This window comes from Ischnura elegans, chromosome 2 (genome assembly GCF_921293095.1).
Source record: "Ischnura elegans chromosome 2, ioIscEleg1.1, whole genome shotgun sequence".
Classification (NCBI taxonomy): Eukaryota; Metazoa; Arthropoda; class Insecta; order Odonata; family Coenagrionidae; genus Ischnura; species Ischnura elegans.
In genome coordinates, this window is record NC_060247.1 from 90,554,075 (window position 1) to 90,575,298 (window position 21,224).

General features: G+C 39.3%; 1 protein-coding gene across 7 annotated transcripts in view; it reads left to right on the forward strand.

The window, feature by feature from the left end:
- The window catches only part of LOC124154162 (tau-tubulin kinase homolog Asator), a 168,514-nt gene that overhangs the window by 74,600 nt on the left and 72,690 nt on the right, over positions 1-21,224 (forward strand). The window lies entirely within an intron of this gene.

The window sequence follows — 21,224 nt, forward strand, 5'->3', positions numbered from 1 at the left end:
CCTTCTTCTGTAAGGTATCTTTTTTGGTCGTATCTAACTGTATCCGTCGGAGAGATTAAAATGTTTAAAGTAAAGTAAACTTTGTTCTAACTCATTACTTACGCCGAGCATGTAATGATCGGATGATTCAAATCCCATCAAACCATTTATATCATTATTGTCGATTGTTACCATGATTATGTTTAAAAAGGGTAAAATTTGGTCAAATTTGACATTAATTCGTATTATCGTACTTACACGATAATTCGTATTTCAGCATCTACCCTTAGCGCTTCCCTCGTTCAAATATTTGGCCACTAATTCAAAGCACATTTTATACTGCCCGCTGACTTGCAAACAAAAAACCACGAGAGAACATTTCGGCTGAAATAATTAGCTGGCTACTCTTCACAGGTTCCGTCGTCGTCTGCGCGAACGGATTTCTTAGAAAGCCATGTGTTCCCTCCGAGTATTTACGACTTCTCTGGCTTGAGCAGACAGCCACGTACTTGGGAAGCCCTGACGACGCTGTTGCCACCAAGAAGCCAAAGACCTAAGGGTATTTTCTCGGTACGACCAAGTTAATGGGGGCTTTAGCTATAATCGCCTCAAGACTAATGAGTCATAACCTTAAGAAGATGAGTTTGAGGGTGGGATATTGACACATGCCGGTACTTAAAGATTGCAATCACGCTTGATCAACTCGTAAGCTTCTATCGCACGATCACTTTTCTTTCAAAAAGTGGATAATTTAAAATACGATTTTCATTTTATCGGAAAAGAAAAGTCTAATCTAATGTTACTATATCAAATGGTCATTGTTATCGTGTGATTTGGTTAATCTTTTCCTTTCTTGCGTTTCAAAATGTTGTCATTCTTATTGACAGCATGCTGTTCAATATATTTTTCCTGCCGTGCACTGATTTGTTGCCGATATTTCGCATACGTGATCAGGGAATGAAAAGGCGTTGGTTTATGTGTTGGTTGGTTTCTATCGGTTTGCTGGTTTATACGTCCTCTGTTGGTTGGTATGTCACTATCATTGCCGCTATCCTTGAAATATATGGCGACTACAGGATTAATTTGAGCTCACTTTACCTTTATGCCTTACCTTGATTATGAAAAATAATCTCGTTATTTATTCTTCAATTTGTTAATTTTTTAGTTTCTGCTTCGATATTTTATTATGTGGTACCCTGCTCCTTCGGATTTCGGTCTTTGTGTTAGTCGTAGTTATTTTACTTTTGTATGCTGAAGTTTTTTGTAGCATGATAATACTTTTATAATTTTTTATATTATACTTTTTAATAATTTTAGAATACTGGGTCGTTTTATATGAATTGGTGTGTATAAAGCGTTAACATAATAAATTTTTCTCATGAATATTAATTTTTATATTTGTGTTTGGCTTTACGGAGCATCCGTCTTGTTTTTGGACCACCCTAGGTATTTGATACATCGTATCCTATTCATTGGCCAAAAATAACAACAAGAATAAAAATTCCTTACATATTACCTTGGCCCAAAGACGTATTGAACGTCGAAGTTCTTATTTTGTGGCTAGAGAGTCATTCTTCTTCGGATTTGACAGCTTTATTGAGGTCGTTATTTATCGATCGAGAGAGAATATTTTTGGTTGACTTTGGTGAGGTGATTTTGGAGGGGTGTCGCTTTGAAAGGCTCAGACCCTGAGAGGGGAATGGAACTCGGTTGTCCCATCTTTCACGCTGATATTAAGTGTTACTGTTCCGCTATAATATGGAGCGATGTTTTATGCTAATAAATAAAACAGGAAATAAGTTTTTTTAAAGGTCACTCCACAAGTGATTGCACTCGAAGGTTGGCTTGGATGCGGCTCAGAGATGGTAGACCTTATACTGATCAAAGTCACTGATTTGTGTATTTCTCATTAACAGGATAGGTTCCCAGTGTCATGCCCAGGGAATTTTTTCGTGCTTCCAAGATTTTCGCAATGACCCGAAGACTTCGCCTGGGATTTGAATCCAGGGCCTTTCGATCAGTAGCCAAGCGTTCTACCCATTACGCTGTCACGTTCCAATTTTGATGGCCAATAACACTCATATTCTGGATATCTAAAAATGAAAAGGGCTGCTTATTTCGGAGAGTTATAGAAATGTATCAAATGAATCTCTGATTTGGCTTATTGTTGGCGTTCGTCTAGTGCCTGAACCTCTGATACATTCGCTGCTTACATAAATAAACGGTGAGGTAGATGATTTTATTGCGTCAACACCCATCTCAATTCTTAGCAAAGAAATGTCCTGTTCATTCCTCCAAAGTTGCCAGTTGGCTCCTGAAGACTCATGGGACACCGGAAGCGAAGGCACTTAATTTGTCCTCTGTGTGACTTTAGTACAGAGATCAAATTACGTCTGGCTGAACCTAGGAGTGCAATATTGTATAAAAATATGCAGAGGCTATCTTGGAGAATCCTCTGCAAAAAACAAACTATCTGGAATGAATTACTTCAGTTTACTGAAACGCTTGGTAAAATCGAAGATCGTAACGAAAGTAAAAGTTATATTGATTTAAATAAATTGCCATAGGAAAAGATTTCCATGGACCATGAATCGAACCTTGGGCTTTCGAGGACATTGGTGTGGCCATAATGTTGGCAATTGGCCGTGGTTTAAGGGGTCAGATGATAGGCTCGTCCGCTCCATCCAAGCTGGCAACATGAGCGAATTTCTATACGTTTCATTTCCTCGGGAAAAATAAATTAGTTTGATTCCTCGCCTTATTTCAAAGTAAAGACTTCATAGTTAAGAGTATGGTCACTTTGATAGTTGTTTAAAGTGCGAATATGAATCAATTTAGGTTTCATTTTTGGAAGTTGCTTTTATGTAAATCTACATTTACTCTTAGATTTCAATCGAGGCCTTTGGCATGCTTCAAATGCTTATAGAGGAAGGAAGAGATATTTTTTTTAAGCACTGCAGACGAGACTCGATTTTAGAACCTCGGCGAAGGAATCGATCACCGAAGCCACTGGACCACGACAGTATATATTCATGTGGAGTTCTGAAGGGAATTTAAAGCCAAATGCATTGACAGCTACCGGTCCTTGCACTACTATTGACTAAAGTTGGAGTGCGAATTTATGTGCGGAAACCGGTTTCACAGTTAAGCGGCAACTGCTACCTAATGGAGCCTCCTATAGTAACATAAACTCTCTGAGCAGGCCAATTTCGACACCGGTTTTCTCTCCAGCCTTCCTTCCATACCCTTCCGTCATGGCGCAAATTACCTCAGCTGTCGATCTCTTCTTCCAAATATCATACCATAATTGTCGACACCATGGTTGGTACTTAAGTTCCACTACGGGAAGTACAAAGTGAACTTTATTTTCCCAAATCCTCTCCTAAAAATAAAATCTGGAAACGCTGAACAGTCCTGCAAGGGAATCACAGCTCTCGAAGGGAAGATGCAAAGAAAATATGAGTTTTCATTCCCTTCAGCACGGGTGTTGCGAATGGACGACCTCACCCCTTTTTGAGACGCCTTTGCGATTGCGCATTAATGTCAAGTTCATTCGTCTCTCTCTCTCTCTGCTTCCCGCTGCGTCGTCTGCGACGCTTGACCTTCGACCGTGCCCCCATCTCGAGGGCGTCAAATGGCGAGTGGCCCTCAATTGCAGCAGTCCCACATGCAGGAAGGGATGGGAGGATCGCCGCACCCGAGCGGATGTTCGCCTTACTAATTGATGTCTATGGATTCCAATTTGCCTTTGTCTCTCGAGGGAGTGAGGCCATTCGTTCGATGATGCCGTTTTCAAGTGTAAAACTTCTAATTAGGTGATTGGCTCGTGCACCAACTTTGTTATGCGTGCGATAGGGTTTGAAAAATTAAGAGCAGGCCCAGAACTAGGACAAGGTAGAGGGGGCACGTGCCCCCGACGGGAGCGGAGAATTTTAAAAAGTTATTTAATTTTTCTAATTAAATTATTATTTTTAATCATTTAACTTAATATTTCTAATCAAATCAATTAACGATAATTATTAATTTATGAATTATTTAACAATAATTTTAATAGACTCATTAATATTAAACATGAAAGTGTATACTTTAAACTAACGCATCTCAAAAAAGTTGCTTACAGATATGTTATATTTTAGTGGTTGAGGAGAAGGCGGAGGGATCAGGGGAGGAGAGCCGTCAAACTGATACTCCCCTGACAAAACTCCTAATTGCGGCCCTATTTAAGAGAATCGTTTTTCTGTTTGTCAATCTGTCGCGACACCTACTTCTCAAGCTGTTAGCGGGAGAAGTCCGCGGTCTCAACCCTTTCGCTGATAAGTTAACGGCGTCACAATCTCCTGCTGTGCGAATCACCGCTTCCCCGCTAGTTCTTGTCCTCGCGCATCTAGCTCGCTCGGCTTGTTGTTTAGATTCTTGTCAGCGATTCCTTCACCCAGTGGAGGGTTGTTCCTAATCGGTGAAATGAACCAGAGTTCTTATGATATCACCACTAATGAAAAGTGGGAGGCAGGTTTCCATCTTTTGTTTTGCAAAACTTACGAGAGAATGGTTGAATGGAGAAGATATTTTTCCTATTAACTTATCTTTTCCTTTCATCTACCATATTTTACCGATGAATTTCAAATTCGAATTTGTTTGAATAGCCCAATTGCATAAAGGCATCGTCTTCCTCTGCGGAGTTTCAGGATTAGGCGAATGAGTTTTCCTCTGTGGAATTTTTGCACTTCATGTGCACTTGCGATTTGGTCTCTTCGGGGTCGAATTATTCAAAAATACACTCCACCCATTTCTCCTCAGTTTGAGAGCTATGCATATTAAATAGGTAGGTATTACTGTGTTCCGTTTTAGAATTTTATTACCCTGGTTCGATCAAGTTGCGGTGCGAATTCTGGACTTTGAAAAGGAATTTTTTTGTGTTTAACCGTAAAAATTATATACCCTCCTCATACTCCTTATATCTGGTTTAGAGATTTATTATTTCTAATCCCTACATTACATCTAGCCTTTCTCATTCATTTTTCTTCGTAATAACACAATTAAAAACGAAGTTATGTTCAAATGCAATTAGTCACTGCAGTTCGCCTCCAAGCTGTAGTCACTGTTGAGGATGTTATCCTGAGTCTTTACAAAAGTTCACATATGAACAGACGTTCGGTTAATCACATTTTACGTATCTTTCATTCAGTGTTTCTCATTAGCTGTGTTCCGTTTAGTCATGCTCGATCTGGCTCCTGAAATATACCCGTGGCATGTTTTTACATACTCATCTTCTATTCGGGTTGCATACTTAGTAGGGGGAGATTAATTTTGGAAGCTAGCACTAGAAATACACTGTAATATTTAGGCATTTTATTCTTAGTATTTAGGCATAGGTGTACATCCTTATATTTATATACCTTAAGTGATGTTGAACACTACACACCTTCCTGCATTCCGTTCGTCTAGAATAGCGTAGATTAATTAGTTGTTATCTTAGCTTTTTTATGCGAATGTAAAAACGTCAAAACTGAGCAAATGTTTCAAAGAGTTGCCATTGAGTCATAAATGTGTTTTTTTTTGTTTTGGTTGATTTTAATGGACCATGTATTAATATCATCAACATTTCTTGATGACGTCCCTTTGGCCTAAGTCACGTAAACTAACATGCAACCTCGTGTATAAATGCGTACGCACTACAAAACTTAGTACATTATTCACCTATTTTTGTGTCTAATCGATGTCATTGTTGGCCCAAATGAAAATTAATTGTTCATAAAATGTTTAAGATGCTTATATTAACTCCACCGTCGCTCGTACATCGCGTTTTATTTCAAACATGAATATTCCATTACATTTGGCCAAGGAACAAACATTTTATGCTATAAATAAGCCAAATTTCTTGAAAAAAATAAAAATTAATAAAAAATGATCAATTAAATAAATTATTACTAAACGAATGTGTTATATTCAGGGTATGAACATGGCGTTATCACTACCCCGCTTCGTGCGCAAATGGAGCGCAATTGCGGAAACGTTGGCAGTGTGGCTGAAAGGTGAAGAGAAAGCAGACTACACAGTCCATACCTCTCCTTCTTTCACTTGCTCTTTCTTTGCTGAAAGGCGCTGCGGTCTCTTTACCCTTCCCATCTCCCTGCTTCTATCTCTCCCTGAACCCTGTTTCCCCCTCATAAATCACCCAGGCAGTGGCGAAAGCTTTATAGTGCGCAACCTTCTGTCTGTATTCTGTCCGAATGTAATAAATTAACATCGGAAAATCTCGGGACAAGCACGTGCTCATCGTAGGTCTTCAGGACTGCCAAGATCTCCATGTCATCTTAGAGGGGCTATTTAGAATAATGAATACGTCCCTTATTCCCACCGTTATAGGTTTTATTCGTGAAATGATTTTTCGTGCATTATATTTATACAAGTAAATGAGACCTGGGAATGTTGAACTCGCTGGGCGTGGCTTCCGTATGCGTCGGCTATAAGTATAAATCCACGACATTTTGTGTATTCAAATAGGCGAAGGATTTTTTTACTGTTAAAATCTTGAATGCCTATCGACCACTCTTGTTTTGAGTGAGCCTTAGTCTGTGCGAATCTAGGATGTTCAAATTGGTTAGAAACGATACAAGTCACGTAAAAAGCACGCAGCAAGTTTGATCAGACTGAAAAAATACATTTTCAAATCTAAACAAATCGCAAATACTTATGTGATCTAAGAGTGAAATACGGTTCATATTATCAATATTTAGCGCTTTAATATCAATACGAGCGTGATGCGCCCGCTCCCAGCGGGCTTCCCCGGCTCTTTTCAATGCAGGTCCGCAAAAAATATAATAATATGTATCTGAAACTAAATTGGTATCACTTAAATATCCTGAAATAAAGGTTTGCTCTGCACCATGGAGCAAGTGCGTGATGTCAAGATGGCGGATCGCCTCATCCCCTAAGAGAAATATCAAGGGCCATTTTTAAAACCAATTTTAGGAAACAATAGCAATATTTAGGAAGTAAGATATGCCGTCGCATGTTCTCTGATAAATTCTGTGCATTTTGGTACTTCATTTGTAGAGTTTGGTTGCGTATACGTCGAGAAAAAGGTATCTATACAGTAGAAATTATATAGGGGATTGTGATAGCGACATTTTCTCTCAAATAAAGTATATGAAAAGTGTTTATAGTGAGTTATTCAATCTCGGCTGGATCTCCTAAGCAGCATCTTTATCAAACTGCGCTATATCTGCGCCCTTCCCCGTTCTCTTCAGCAATCACTCCAGACATCCTTCCATTATACTCTTATCCACTGCGTAGGTTATCGTGAGTCACAATGAAAGCCCGCTCCTCTTGCGCCCATGGGGAACCCCGTGAGGAGATGGGAAGTCCTAGGCACGAGATCGGCCGCCGTCTTTTTTTATTAGTCCACAAAGAGGGCTTCATCCGCTCACACGCTGGCAAATTTTGGACCGCCACAAAGGAAAATGAAATGCGCAATTACGAGGGATAGGACGGCGTTCGCGATTTCGTAAAGAGAAAAAGAATTTTATCCGCGACTTTCACCGCTATCGATTTTATTCGATCGTGTATGGCGTCGATATCTGACCCGGCAATGCGGTACATTAATTCAGCTGGTACTATTCACTCACCCATTCTGCACGAAAAACTGCGTTGTGTTATGAATCGGTCGTGGATCTAAAGGGAGTAGAGGGTAAGGGGGGCGGGGTAGTTTCTCCCCTCCCCGAATGAAAGGAAAAAAATCTGTGTTTTACCGAAGCTAAATTTCGCATTATATGACCAAATCGAAGAAAAGTAGAAAGAATAATAATAATAAATGGAAAATTAATGAAAATTTTCAAAATACGTCTTCAAGAGACTAAAGCTCCCATGGAACATCTTATTTTTATTTTAAGGCCACCCTCTAAGCGTATTCCTGCTTATACCTTAGTTATTGAGCTGAGTTTCGTAATTGCCGTCAGCCGTCGACAGTACGAAGTTCTCCAATCATTTCTTCAAACAGTTAATATTTTCACACAAACTTGGTTTTTCTATTTCTCATCCTTGATTCCCTAATGTATACATTTCACCTGTGGCTGTCTTACTTCCCGTCCACATGTCTATGGATAATTTTCTTAATTAGGGGGTCTTATCTCATTATGTGACCGATGAAGTTGGCAATTAATATAATAAGAAGTTGTTATGTGTTTTTAATGTGCTGTCATACGCGCCCGCCCATGGAAAGACTTAGATGCTGAAACATGTCTTGCTTGGCTGTTCAATAACTCGGGAAAGGGCTCGCGAGGTGTATATAACCCCAGTGTTCTTCTTGATTGAATAAGAATAAATATTAGTATCAGTTTAATTCGGTGTACCTATTTAAAAAAGAACAGAACATAACTATATCATACCGAGGAAAGAGAAAAAAATATTTCTTTGGGGTGTTGATGCCTTCTAAAAATGTTACATTTCGCCGCGCGCCCTCTACTGGGTTAAGAAGAAGCTACATTCGCGAGATTAGATTGATCCCATTCGCTTGTCATAAATGGGAGGGTAATGGTGATTAGGGGGAGAGTTTTCGTGATCAAGGGTTGATCTCTCTAATTGCGTCACCTCCGCTGCGACGGCGAATGCAGGCGGCGACGAGTGGGAAATAATCGGCGATGGCCTGCTTTTGGAAATGGAATTCACTGCAACTACGCTCGATCCATTCCCACGCCTTTGCCTTACGATCGAAGGCTTGCCTTAAAGCAATCCAAGATTGGTCGGGAAGAAAGCCAAATGAACTAATTCAACGGGAATCGAACGGGTCACTGAGGCTTCAAGTAGTATTAAAATTTTAATTCAAAAGTACTGATAATTGTTAATAGGATAATACCAACTCAGCAATTTCCCACACGATGTTTATACAACCCAACCGGTGTTGAAAGCTACTGTGTCATTCTCGAAGACACCAGGAGTTGTGACGATATTCTAAAAAGTCGAGCCAGCAACGATTGAATCATTACTGATTATTATGTTTTTTTAGTGCTTCGGTTAAATTTTTGAAAAATTGTAAGATACTTCTCTTCTTAAGCGCACGGAAAAATGTAATTGCCTTAATATTTTTGCCTTTTACTTTTTCCTGTTTTATTAAATAAGGGAATAAGAATATAATACTTTTGTTACGCGTGGAGGGAAGCCACCACCATTTTTAGGAAATGCATACATAAATTCAACTGTCGCTTATAATCGTCCAGGAGTAAAATAAACTCGATTTTAATTTTTTGAATGATCATTGCTCCATATTTTAGTGTAATGAGCTCTGTTAAACCAATCTCACGATTAGGTGCTGACCTATAATGATTCGATTCTCACAGCAAGCAGGTGATCAGTCAAAGAAGGTTGTGTTAGACATAAGAACTCTTTATACTATTAAACTTAAATAAATTATAGACAGTGACAAGACAGTTGTCACGGAATACGATTTAATTAAGCTTGGTGAACCTGTTATTGTTTTGTTAGAGAATCTTACCTCGCATTAGTAAAATGCTTATCATACCTCACATCACTAAAATGCTCGTGGAATAAAATCATTGAAACACCAACTTTTCAACTATTTATAGGCTTTTAATGAAATGCCAAGGCCCCTGGGGGCACTCAACAGGGTGAGTTGAGAGTCGGCATGAAATATTGTTCCTTCGCTACATTCTCCCATCCAACAAAGGATTCACTCGAGAGCGATTTGATAAAAAAATTCGAGCCTATACAATGCAGGCTGTGTGTGAGCGTTCATCATTTATCCTTCAGCTCATGCACATTCGCGAGATATCAGACGAGATACATCGGTACATTAGAACGTCCTTTTTTCACAGTCTGAAGCTACGGGACATGCATTACGAGGAAGATAAGGGGATTATCGTGATATCGCGTTAAAGTCGCGCTTTCCAGCGGCAGTGGGTCGTAACCTTCCCCCAGATCCCTTGGCGGAAACGCGAAGGCCGAAGCGAAGAGGGAATGGGGATGGGGTGGGAATGGAGGGGAGGGATATGTAATGAGAGTCTCGGCCGCGTCACCGAGATCAGCTGGACATAAAGGCTCTTTCGAGAGGCGGAGAGAAAGTTAAGACTCACGAATAAAACACAGTGATGGAATTTCATGATTTCTGAAGATTATTTTCGTTTATATACAGTATAACCTGGCTATGACGTCATTTAAGGGACCACACAATTATTGACGCTACATCAGAGTGACACTATAAAAGGTTTATTCAACTAATTGATCAATAACACTGGATGAATAAAAAATTACGATTTTTCATCAAATGCATACTTTAGTGAGATTATTGGTGTAAATGCAACTAAATTTATAAGTAATTCATGCTAATAAAAATTCAAAACTTACAAGCGTGTTTAAATGAAACTCTATTCCTGAAAGAAATCTGTCATTTTCTTTTGGACATTCCTTTGTTGCTTGGAGCCGGATTTTGTTAACGTCGTATACGAGATTTTGGAATCATTTAACGATAAATCCGAGGTTTTATCAATGCTTACATTTAAGTTTAGCAGGAATTAGGAAGGAATGACGCTATATCCATGCTGACGTTACGGCCGTGATAGCCAAGTTGCACTGTAATCATTATTATCATAAGGAGGCAGTGGCGCCGACTCCATGGGGCTTGAGGGGGCCCGAGCCCCCTCAATAATTCGTTATGGGTGTGAGGAAAAAAGTTTCAGGCTTGTCGATTTTCCCCGAAGTGTCCAGATATCGAGATTGGAGTTCTCAGTGTCCTAATGTTGATCATCTGACTCTTCTAAAATGCTTAAAAAAACTTAAAACTCACTACTTACAAAATTCCCGGAGAAAGATCCCCGGTTTGGGCCCCCCCAATATTTTTTTAAAGTCGGCGTCCCTGTAAGGAGGAGATTTCCTAATCCCCTTAGTTACCTTACAAACCTACGTTATTTTAAATATTCCTTTTCGGGCGTTATAGTGGCTGAGGAAAGGTAACATTTCTTACCTTTGTTGTTGTCAAGCAATCGGTATCTTCTTTTTTCTATATCCCTTTAGACTTTCACCATCATCCCATCTCTTCGATTAATTCTTTTGTTTATTATATTGTTTATATCGTTTATATCTTAGATGTTATTCCTGTCTTAAACCCAGCTTATACGTTGCATTTACCCGTGCAAGTGGATGGCTGGATAAATACTCTGACAGATTCACGGGATTAGAATAGGGGCTATTTTCTGGACATACCTCCATTTGTGCATTTGCTTAATGCTGGGTGCTTACATGATGCAATTTTGATTCTGAATGTGTTTACGTATCTTCTCGGGAAGTTAAATTCAGCGTGCAAACATGTCTCTACAGTTGGTCTAGTGACAGGATAAACCGCGCTGCCCTATCCATCATCGTACTCTTCGTAATAGCATATTTGTTTGATTTATTTATTCTGGGGCGAATGAGGTCAGGTGACCCCGTCTTCCTCCACCCAAGGTCTCATAATACATAGATGAATAATTTCATGCATAGTTAAGACACAACGTAGCCTTATATTTTAATCGTTTTGAGAAAAAACGCAAAGCTGTACAACTACATACGATTTGGTAACTAAAACTCATCGGAAAAAAAAAACAGAAAAATTCTATCAAAAACATTTTTACCCACCAACATGGGAATAGTTTCCCAGAAAGTTGAAAAAAAAAACATATGAACAAAATATTTTTTTTAATCTGACAATCAACAACTACATATTTTCAGAAGGATCTTTTTTTATAACTCCTCGCGTGCATTTACACTGGAAATCTTGAGGCAGAGATTGCAATCCCTTTCACAACTAATCGATAACCACCCTGCCTTCAACGCTGATCGGTTGTTTATATTCTGAGCATGTCAAATGTCTTTCTGGAATAAATATAGAATGGGGTATGTGCCTAACGAACCTTCGTAGTTCGAATATTGAGTAATAATCCTCGTTTTTTTCATTTTACATGTCCCTTTTCGGGCGTAATAGTGGCTGAAGTGAGGTAACATTTCTTTTCTTTGCTGTTATCAAGCATTGAATATCTTCTTTTAAAATATACCTTTTAATTTGACCATTCATTCAATCTCGTCCTCCAAAAAAATTCCTTTCGTAAACAATTCCCAATCAGTTTAATTTTTGTCTTCTTCTGACTTGCAGCATAGTCAGCTCTTTTCCTACACTTTGCATGGCCTTCTCATTCCTTATCCTAACTTTCAACTTAATTCTTTCTGTTCTCCTCCATATCGTCATCTGGAGGGTACACACCCAATTTTTTTCACCCTCCTGTTTCAGTACCCGAGTCTTTGCACCGTTCAGTGCGTTACAGCTGACGCAACCCTAACCAAGTCTCTCTCTTAAATTAGTATTCAAAATTCCTCATACTATTTTCCATCTCCGAAACTATTTTTTCATAATCATCAGTTCCATTGAAATTTTTCCTTATTTTGCCTTTGAAATCATTTTCATTCTCTGTGGTCGCTAAGAGATATCTTCCAAATAGCTCAACTCCAAATTAATTAATTTGATTAGTAAAAACTGCCGGATGAAATGTATTTCTAAATGTTGGTGGAAGAGAAACTTAAACAAAATGGCTGTTGTTGGAGGGCGATTGGAATGAAGTTGTTTTATGCATTTCTTTATTGGGGACAGATCAACGCCATCTATATTTGAATATTATTTTGATGCTTTACTAGCAATGCCATAAAAGCCAATCGAAAATTTCAGTTTAGCAAATGTAATTTCCATTGAGTGGGATCCATAGAAAACTCAAATATACTTTTCATTGTGCGACGAATATAACTGTATGAGTAATGGATAGAATTTATATGAAGATGAAATTTCCATATTCTATTTGTAAAGGGATTTTACATTTATGGAAAAGAGTACTTTGCGTAGAGCAAGGTTTCACTTCTCAATTAATTGGCTAATCCATAAATCGCACGAGATTATTATCATTCAAATCATTTCGCAATGTCCTCTTTAATCTTGCGATATTTCTGTCATATTGTGTCTTAGTAGTAAATAAAATGTACCTAAAATTGGATGTGGGAGTTGGCTATCAAAGATCAATACGGGGAATTCTGGTTACCCACCGAATAATTTCTCTCATACTCGTCGACGTTTACGGTCTTGAGTCGAGAATAATTAATAAAGAATAATGAGGCCATCCATCAGCCCTGAGAATAGATTTTGATTCGAGAGGCGAAACGTCGTCAGTTGTGAGAGAAATTGCCCGGTCGGAGATCCGAATAGCCTTCAATGAAGCAATCGGCCAAAGAAGCCTCAGAACGTATTCCGAGGGTTTTATATGCTTCACGGATTTCCCAGAGAAAGTATTCAGTTTTATTGAATTTTTTTATGAACAACGCTTTAATGTTAGCTTTTGCACAGATTTTTTGCAAAAGTGTGGCTCACTTGACCCATATATTTTCTTTGGAAAGGATTTTTCTGGCCGTTTTCTCGCCATTTTCCAGCCTAGCAGATTTTTAATTGTGATTTATTGGTGAAGGTAATCCGTGCTTTATCAGAAGAAACTCTCTTTCTTCTTCAAGAGCGCCACAGAGTTTGTGAAAAGACTTTTGAAAGGACTGTAGAGAGAAGTGCATTGAATGGCTTTGAACATGGAACTTGGCAAAGAAAAGTCATGTCTGAGAACCTCCTCGTTAAAGTGCACGTTCACAGGAAGTGATCATTTCAAATCTACTGCAGTGAATGGCCGTGAAATTGTCATTAATTTTCGAGGAAATAACGTAATGGCCAGAAGGTGGTCTGGAAATCCAAAAAAAAAGTCCGTGCTTCGATTTCCGGTTCAGGGAATTTTCCTCGCAGCAGTTTTATGTGAACGATAGCGTAATCATGGTGGCAAACGAGGATGGAAACGCTTTTGATATTGTAAATTTCAAATGTGAATGGTTGCGTCCCAATAATTTATGTATCAATGTTGGAAAGTTTGCTAAATCTGCTCACAGCTTTACAATTTGGAGTGAATTAAAATGAAATACCAGTTTGACTTGATTAATTATGGTTATTAGAAATGGTTTAGTTATGCGTATCATATCTTACTTTGGTGGAATTCAGTACATTTATGTCAGTAAGTGCGAAATTTCCGCTGAGAAAAAAATTTGACTAGACATAGACTCGAAGCGAAATTCATATTCGTGATGATATGATTAGTCGTATTAATTAGTTTTTCAATGCTATTTATCGCGAGTGCAAATATACTTATGCAAACATAAGTACTAAATGAATCGATCTACACTCATAACCGTGTTGAGGGCTTTTTTGTAAACTGATTTAGAAGCAAATGAAAAGGCATCATAAATCAAGTTCCTACGATACGGACTTGGGTCTCCTCTTTGTATCCCCCCTCAGGTCGATCGCTGTTTGAGTGGCCGAGAGTCATGTGATAGCATAGCGTGAAATGAACGAAAGGAAACAACCGCGGGCTAGACAGCTGCAGGGAGGAGTTAATAAATACCTATCAAATATTACCTTCTTAATTCGCCCAAATTGGCAACGTTAATCAAGCTTCTGCGTGACGGACTGGGGACTCTTCTTCCATCTAGTCCCCTTGGCTGTAACAGGCAGCTTTGAAGTGTTAACGAGGCCGATATATAGCTTATTCCCCCGCGAAATTCGTATCGCGTTGGCGTCGTAAGTGGAGATTTTTGTAAACCAATTAAAATGCGCGATGGGGTTGCAGCACATTTGGTAGACAACCGGATAATCCTCTATAGTTAATATTCGTGGGCCGCCCACTCTCTGGAAAACAATTGAAGGGTGAGGGCCCGTTGGTGCCGCAGTGGCGTCCGCCGCGGCGCAGCGCTAACAGGTGAGTGCGGCGAGTCTCTTGGTGGTCCCTCTTTCTCTAATCCTCCGACACTGCAGTCTCAGCCGTGGAGACCTCGAGAGGGCGCGCGCCTCCATTGATTTTTTCGCGGCTACGCCACCTGGCGTCCGAATCGTGCTGCGTCCACTCGCTCGGCAGGAGCGGGTGAAAGGATATTGTCCACCATAGAGTCGATCGTGTTACAGGGGCAAAAAAGGGAATCCAACTTTGTGTCCACTGGTTTATTTTCTCGGATCCTCAGGTTATGGTATCTGTTACGTAACTGATTTTCGACTAAGTTTCTATTCACCTGCTACAACTACATTTACTTCGTGAATTGAAACAAAACACTGCAGTTATAAATATGTACCTAATTACTTACAGAAGATTACTACCTCAGGAGATGCGGAATAAGTGAAAATGAGAGTTTATTCCTGATAAATATTGCATGAGAATTAGGGCATAGAATCGAGTTACTAACAGCTAAACTTAAAGGTGAACGATAGATTGATAAATGTTTTTTTAGAAGTCAGCACGGTCAGAAAGCAATTTTTTAAGTCGAAAAGGAGTTTATTTCGTTGAAAAAAATGAATATATATTATGGTTTCAACTTAATAAAAGATGAGATATTTTAGCTTCAGTCGCATTTATTCTGGGGTTGGTTCTACCTTCATGTAGTCATAACGGCCTTCGGTTTGAATCTCTTATTGAGCCATTGGTTTTTTTTCTATACATATTAACATTTTGTGAGAATAAATCATTGTTATTTTATTATTATAACTACATTTTTCCCCTTTTTATTCACGATTACACATCTAGCGGCTGCATTTTCGTGAAGTGAAGTAAAAGACAGGAGAGTTTTAAACGAGTTCATCCTTCGACTGTTCATTTCCTTTTATTTTCATTTTCTCAGCACCGCCTCTAGGAGGTTGGGTGGATAAAGAAGGAAAAGGAATTGGACTCGAGAGTCTTTTTTTCCTTTGGCTTCAGTAGGGATCGCAGGAAATGATGACTCGTCCATTCTCATCACGTCCCTGGAGCTGTTGAGCGGTCGTCTCGGGAGTGTCTTTCCGTTTGATCCGTCCCTACCCACATCATTACCGACATGAATTTCCGTGACTACTCGCGAAAGTTCTATTGTCGAACGTTTTTATTCGCCACGTGTATCGAGTTACATTTTTTGTGTGGAAATTAAATTTTTATTCCATTCTTCGCCATTCTGTTTATTTATTTCATTTGCATACATATTCTTCTCGGCATTGTCATTCAAATCGAATTATAAAAATCACGTTTTCGTAACTTAAAATTCATGGATAAATCTGTCTGGGTAGCGTGGTAGCTTAATAGGTAGAGCGCTTAGCTTTTGACCGAAGGGTCCCGGTTCAAATTCATGTTAAGCGAAGTCTTCAAGCCCTCAAAGTATTCTGTAGGTGCGATCTGTTCCCAGGAAAGGAATTGTTCCCCTGAAACTGAACTGTCAGGTTGAATTACTGAGTGCGTGAGAAGTTTCTCTCGGGCTCAGCACCGTTTGAATACGTTTTTTTTTATCGAAACAAGCTTATTATCCTCATCAAACAGGGCGCTTAAATTATTGAAATTTCAATTGTGTTCTGTACATGATGACCATTACCATACAATGTTATTTGATGTTTGGGAAGAAAAGGTGCAACACCCAGCAAGCTACTATGATGAAACGATCAATTTAGATTTTGTGGCAGAGGTGAGCGAGTCATCTTGGATGTCACCATTAGCCATTAAATAATTTGTACCACGTATCTCTTATGTGGTTTATATGATTTTACTTTTTCTGCATTTAGTAACATTTTTAAAGTTTAAAAATTTTATAATGTTTAAAAAAAATTTAAAACCCCTGAAAAAGATTCCTCAAATCCGCATTTTCGGGCAACAACCTGTTCTCAAAGGAATCCGAATGGTTCCAGCTGATTCTTTATGAAAGTTGAGGGGCGCGTCTGCCGTGTCTGCGGAACCCGGACCTCTCCTGCTCGCACCGCCCGTCCATTGTCGCCTAAGCCTTGGGGGCGAAGAATCGGCGGAAGCCCTTTCCTCCCTCCACTCCCCGGGAATATCCCACGCCCCACCCCCCTCTCCTCTCCTCGCCCGAAGAAGACGTCTCAAATGACGGGAGAAGGGGGTGGATGGGAGGCGGAAGAAGGATGCGAATCGCTACCTCCTTCGTTCTCACTCCATCCCCTCCTTTTTTTATTTGTTTCTTTTTTTTTCTTTCTTGTTTTTAGTCTCGCGACTCCGTTAAGCCCCCAGAGATTGGCGCCTCTGATATATTGCGGAGTGATTCACTACTTATGGTTCAACGGTTTTGACGTTATCATTGGAGGAAAGAGAAGGGGTTTTAACTATATTACACATTAATCAACTTATCCGTGAATTCATCTCGGGTTTCCCACCTGGTAAGGCTTTCAAATGACAACGATTCGGTGATTAACCCTGTGATCTTTTTTGGGAGTGCCGAGTTCAAAAAGTGCTCAATGCCGAGTTCAAAAATCTTAATCGTTGCCAAATCTATGAGAAATCATCGAGTATTCTTCAGCCGGAAAATTTACAATATTTTTTTTCAATTTTCGCAACCATATAATTCAAAAGCGTTTCCTTTGGGTTAATTAAGAAAATGTTACAGGCGTCATAAGTTTCAATGGTCATTTGGAGGCTGTGTTGTTCTATGGTCAATCGTCAATTTACTTGACGGCCCCGTCGTTGCAACAATATGACATGATATATAATTTTTTGGCGCCTGGGTATTTATATAATTGAGTTGTTGGTGACAATTTAGGGAATAAATCACGAAAATTATTCACAGAGAAAACTTAAGATCACTTAAAACCTACGTATTCAAAAATATCTACTTGCAAAACGATTCAGATAGAAACGAAGGGCAATAAATTTTTATAAGAGATACAATGTTTCCTAAATTTTTGGCCAGGACTCGGCAAAACGCAAGGAATTGATTGTAATATGTAATTCATTTTTTGCAGTACTCATTGCACGACAATGGGTCTTGCCTCTCACCTCGCTGCGGATCGGAGGTGGCGGAGTAGGTATCCTCCTCTGACTATTTGGTGGTGAGGTTTACTCTGTCTTATTCCTAAATGTACCCATAATTGACCCTCGCTCTTTTGCGTTAGAAATCCCCCATTCCCATAGCAACGTAACACTCGAAAAGGTTGGAATCATTATTGCCCTGAGAATATTAGGCCTGAACTCATTAGTTACCGAGCTATAGCAACATCAACACTGTCTCATTGTCAGATGAATTTTTAAGTACCATGGATACGCGGAAAAGGTATGAAACCAAGTAAAAATCATATAATGAAGATATTTTGCGTTAAATAATTGTATTTTTTTCCTGTCTCAAGATTAAGTCATTGGTTTGGTTTTGACGTAGCTTTGAAGTATCCTTACCTCCTACGCACATAACCATTTTCATTCCCAACATGTTAATATAATAGACTTATTATTTTGAATTCTTCGTTTTAATTGTTAATGACGTGATGCTTTTAGAACCAACCAGAATCTCCAAAGTCGATGGAATTGTGGAAATACGAAATCTTATTTTAAAAAACGTAAATCTTAAGACAAACTAAGGTAGTCGAACGTGTTTAATTAGCGGTCTTAATTTACGACGCGACAGTTTTATTGCTGCTGGGGGAGTAGGCAATAAAAATCTTTAAATTATTTCTTTCCCGACGTAAATTTGGCTCCCAGCTGAGACAGAGAAGCGAAGGGCTATTACTTAACAAATGAGATTTTTATCGCTTATGGTTCATCCCCTCTAGAATAAAACTTTTTCACTGTAGTGCTCTGAAATTTTTCATCTGCTTGGATATTACACAAATATTTTAGACATTTTTTCGACGATTTTTTTCTCTTTCGATGTCATGAAGTTTTCACTAATTTTAAAATATTGAATATGGCTCCAGGGAGGTAGTTTTTGAGTCTCAATTCGAGGCTGTTCGAAGGTTTACGTAATTTGAAATTCATTGATATCGGGTGTGGTACAAAAAAAGAGTAGTTGCGCTTACCTTGGCCGTAAGGTAATCTGCAAACTGGTCGTTATGTTCACCATGGCGCTAGCTATCTTTGTGGTATAAATGATGAAACCATCTGTCTTTTTAGTACCTCTCCCAGGAAATCGACTCCTCTCTCATTTACTCTCTGATAATGTAGGATTTCCGTGAGGGGCAGGGTGCTTTCGAGTGTCCTGCAGTGTGTTGATGACTAGGGAAGCCGACCTGAAGGGCATGTGGATTTACCCCCCAATGCCTAACGGCTCGATCCGCCCCTTCTTCCGACTTAGCTTCAAGTTTTAATGAGTGACTTTCCTAGAGTTGCCAGATGTTTTTCTCAAAATTTAGTTCATAATATAAAATATCGATCATGATATAAAATAGTTGGGTCAGGCAATAGATAGTATATATGCCAACATGGACGTTTTCACCGATAAAAATCTTGTACAAAACATCCTCATCAGTTTCAAGTACGTGTAGCAATCATTTTTTATGTTTACATGATCTTTTCTGAAAACATGGGAGGGGGAGGAAGAGTGAGTGAATGGGAATTATGGACTGACGGTGTCGACTGGTGAGACCCGTAAAAATACTCCATTTTAACCTAGCACAGCCAATAGAATACCTTTGATAATCATAACAACCCATATTTTGAAAAATGTCAACCTAGGAGGCTGAATCATTGTTCGAAACAACGAAATTTATTGTAATGACATTGTTGCAAGGTCATTATTGCTACTTATAATTCTGGCTGCTAGAGCACGAGGATATTTCGGATTTGTTGTAAAGCTCTCCTGGACTCCGGGACACTTCAAAGTTTTGGGCATTTCTAGGATCATCCTGACTCCCTTGTACCTCGTAAGTCCCTCATCGCCTCACGCCTGCGTCGCCCACCCCTTATAAAAACGCCCCTTACCTCCCCTATATTGCCTCCTACTCCGTTCAACTCCGCCTCTTCCCCGCCCCCCTCATTTCCTCCCAGACATGTTTATGGACGCATTGGCGTCCTTGATCTCCAAAATGGTCGGGCGGGGGCGTCTGCCGCTACTCTGGAAGCCCACTCGCGGATATCTTCGCGTGTTGGTGGGACCGAGATGGCCTTCGCCCAGCTGCTCTTCATTTTCGTGGAGAGTGGAAGGGAAGGAGAGTGTGTGAGAAGGGAGTTGGGATCGGGCCAGTGCGGCTTTTATTGCCACCAAGGACGAATCCGCACGGCCCCCGATGTTCTTCTGTTTCAGAACCGCACCACCAATTATAATTATTGTGCCACGGTGGGGGGTGTGCGAGGGCCTTAGCCCAGGGGCGGATTCAGCATCATATTTGGGAGCGAGGGAGGTCATGACCTGGGTCCTGGGAGTATGCAATTACCCCCTCCGGGAGAGAGAGGCGTTTTTACAGTTGGGAGTGCTACGCTCTACGATGAATACAACTCAAAGTTCTCCCACGTTTGGGACTTGTAGCCATGCATTTGTATCTACACTCCCTTTACTCCTTTACAACGATAAAAAATTATTTAACTACTAAAAAATTATAATTATTATAGTATTCTACCGATTAAGTTAGGTTTCCATATAGAACTAAAGAAGAGATCTGGAAGCCTCCCTTTCCTTCCAGTGCTGCCTTCTTCAATTCACTGTAAGGCCTACTTTCTCTCAATCTATCTAAAAATCCTATTCTTTTCCGTCCTCTCCCTCGTTTCCCTAACATTCTACCCTCTAACACCATTTTCAACATCCCCTCCCCGCTAAGTACTCCTCCCATCCATACCTTCTGTCTCCTCCGTATCTCATCTTAAAAAATTATTTTAAAAAAATTAAATCTTTTTACTTCAAACGCTAATTTTCATTTTATTTTACCACTTCGTTGCCCTTGAAGCTATGTCGTGCAAAGATAATGAGAAATGTTTATCACCCAGATATTTGGACTCAAAGTCTTAAGTTTATTATTTAGGCCGATTTACAATTTGCGTTTAGTTTTGAGCAATCCAGCAATACTCAAATCAAAAATAGCGTTTAAGGGAACATTAATAACTGGTTGTTTATGTAATTAATATCTATATTTAAAAAGAAAGAAAAATAATGATTTTGAAGCATTAATTGGTAATTTTGTCTTTGAAAAAAACCTGTAAATGAAGAAAGACAATAATTTATAAACAATCAGTTGCTTCTGTAAAGTCATTTCTTAGTTCCTGTATTACGTAAACTTCTTAAAAAAATGTTTCCAATTGCCTAAACGTATAAAATAATGGAAGTTTCACTTTGGGTTTTGAACCTGGGCTGAGGATACACTCTTTTGTAACGACCCTATCCGCTTGATATTTACGCGGCTCAAAATAAGGAACACGATGAATTGTATAAAAATAATGCACTGGGTATATGTGTGGATGGATTAGAAA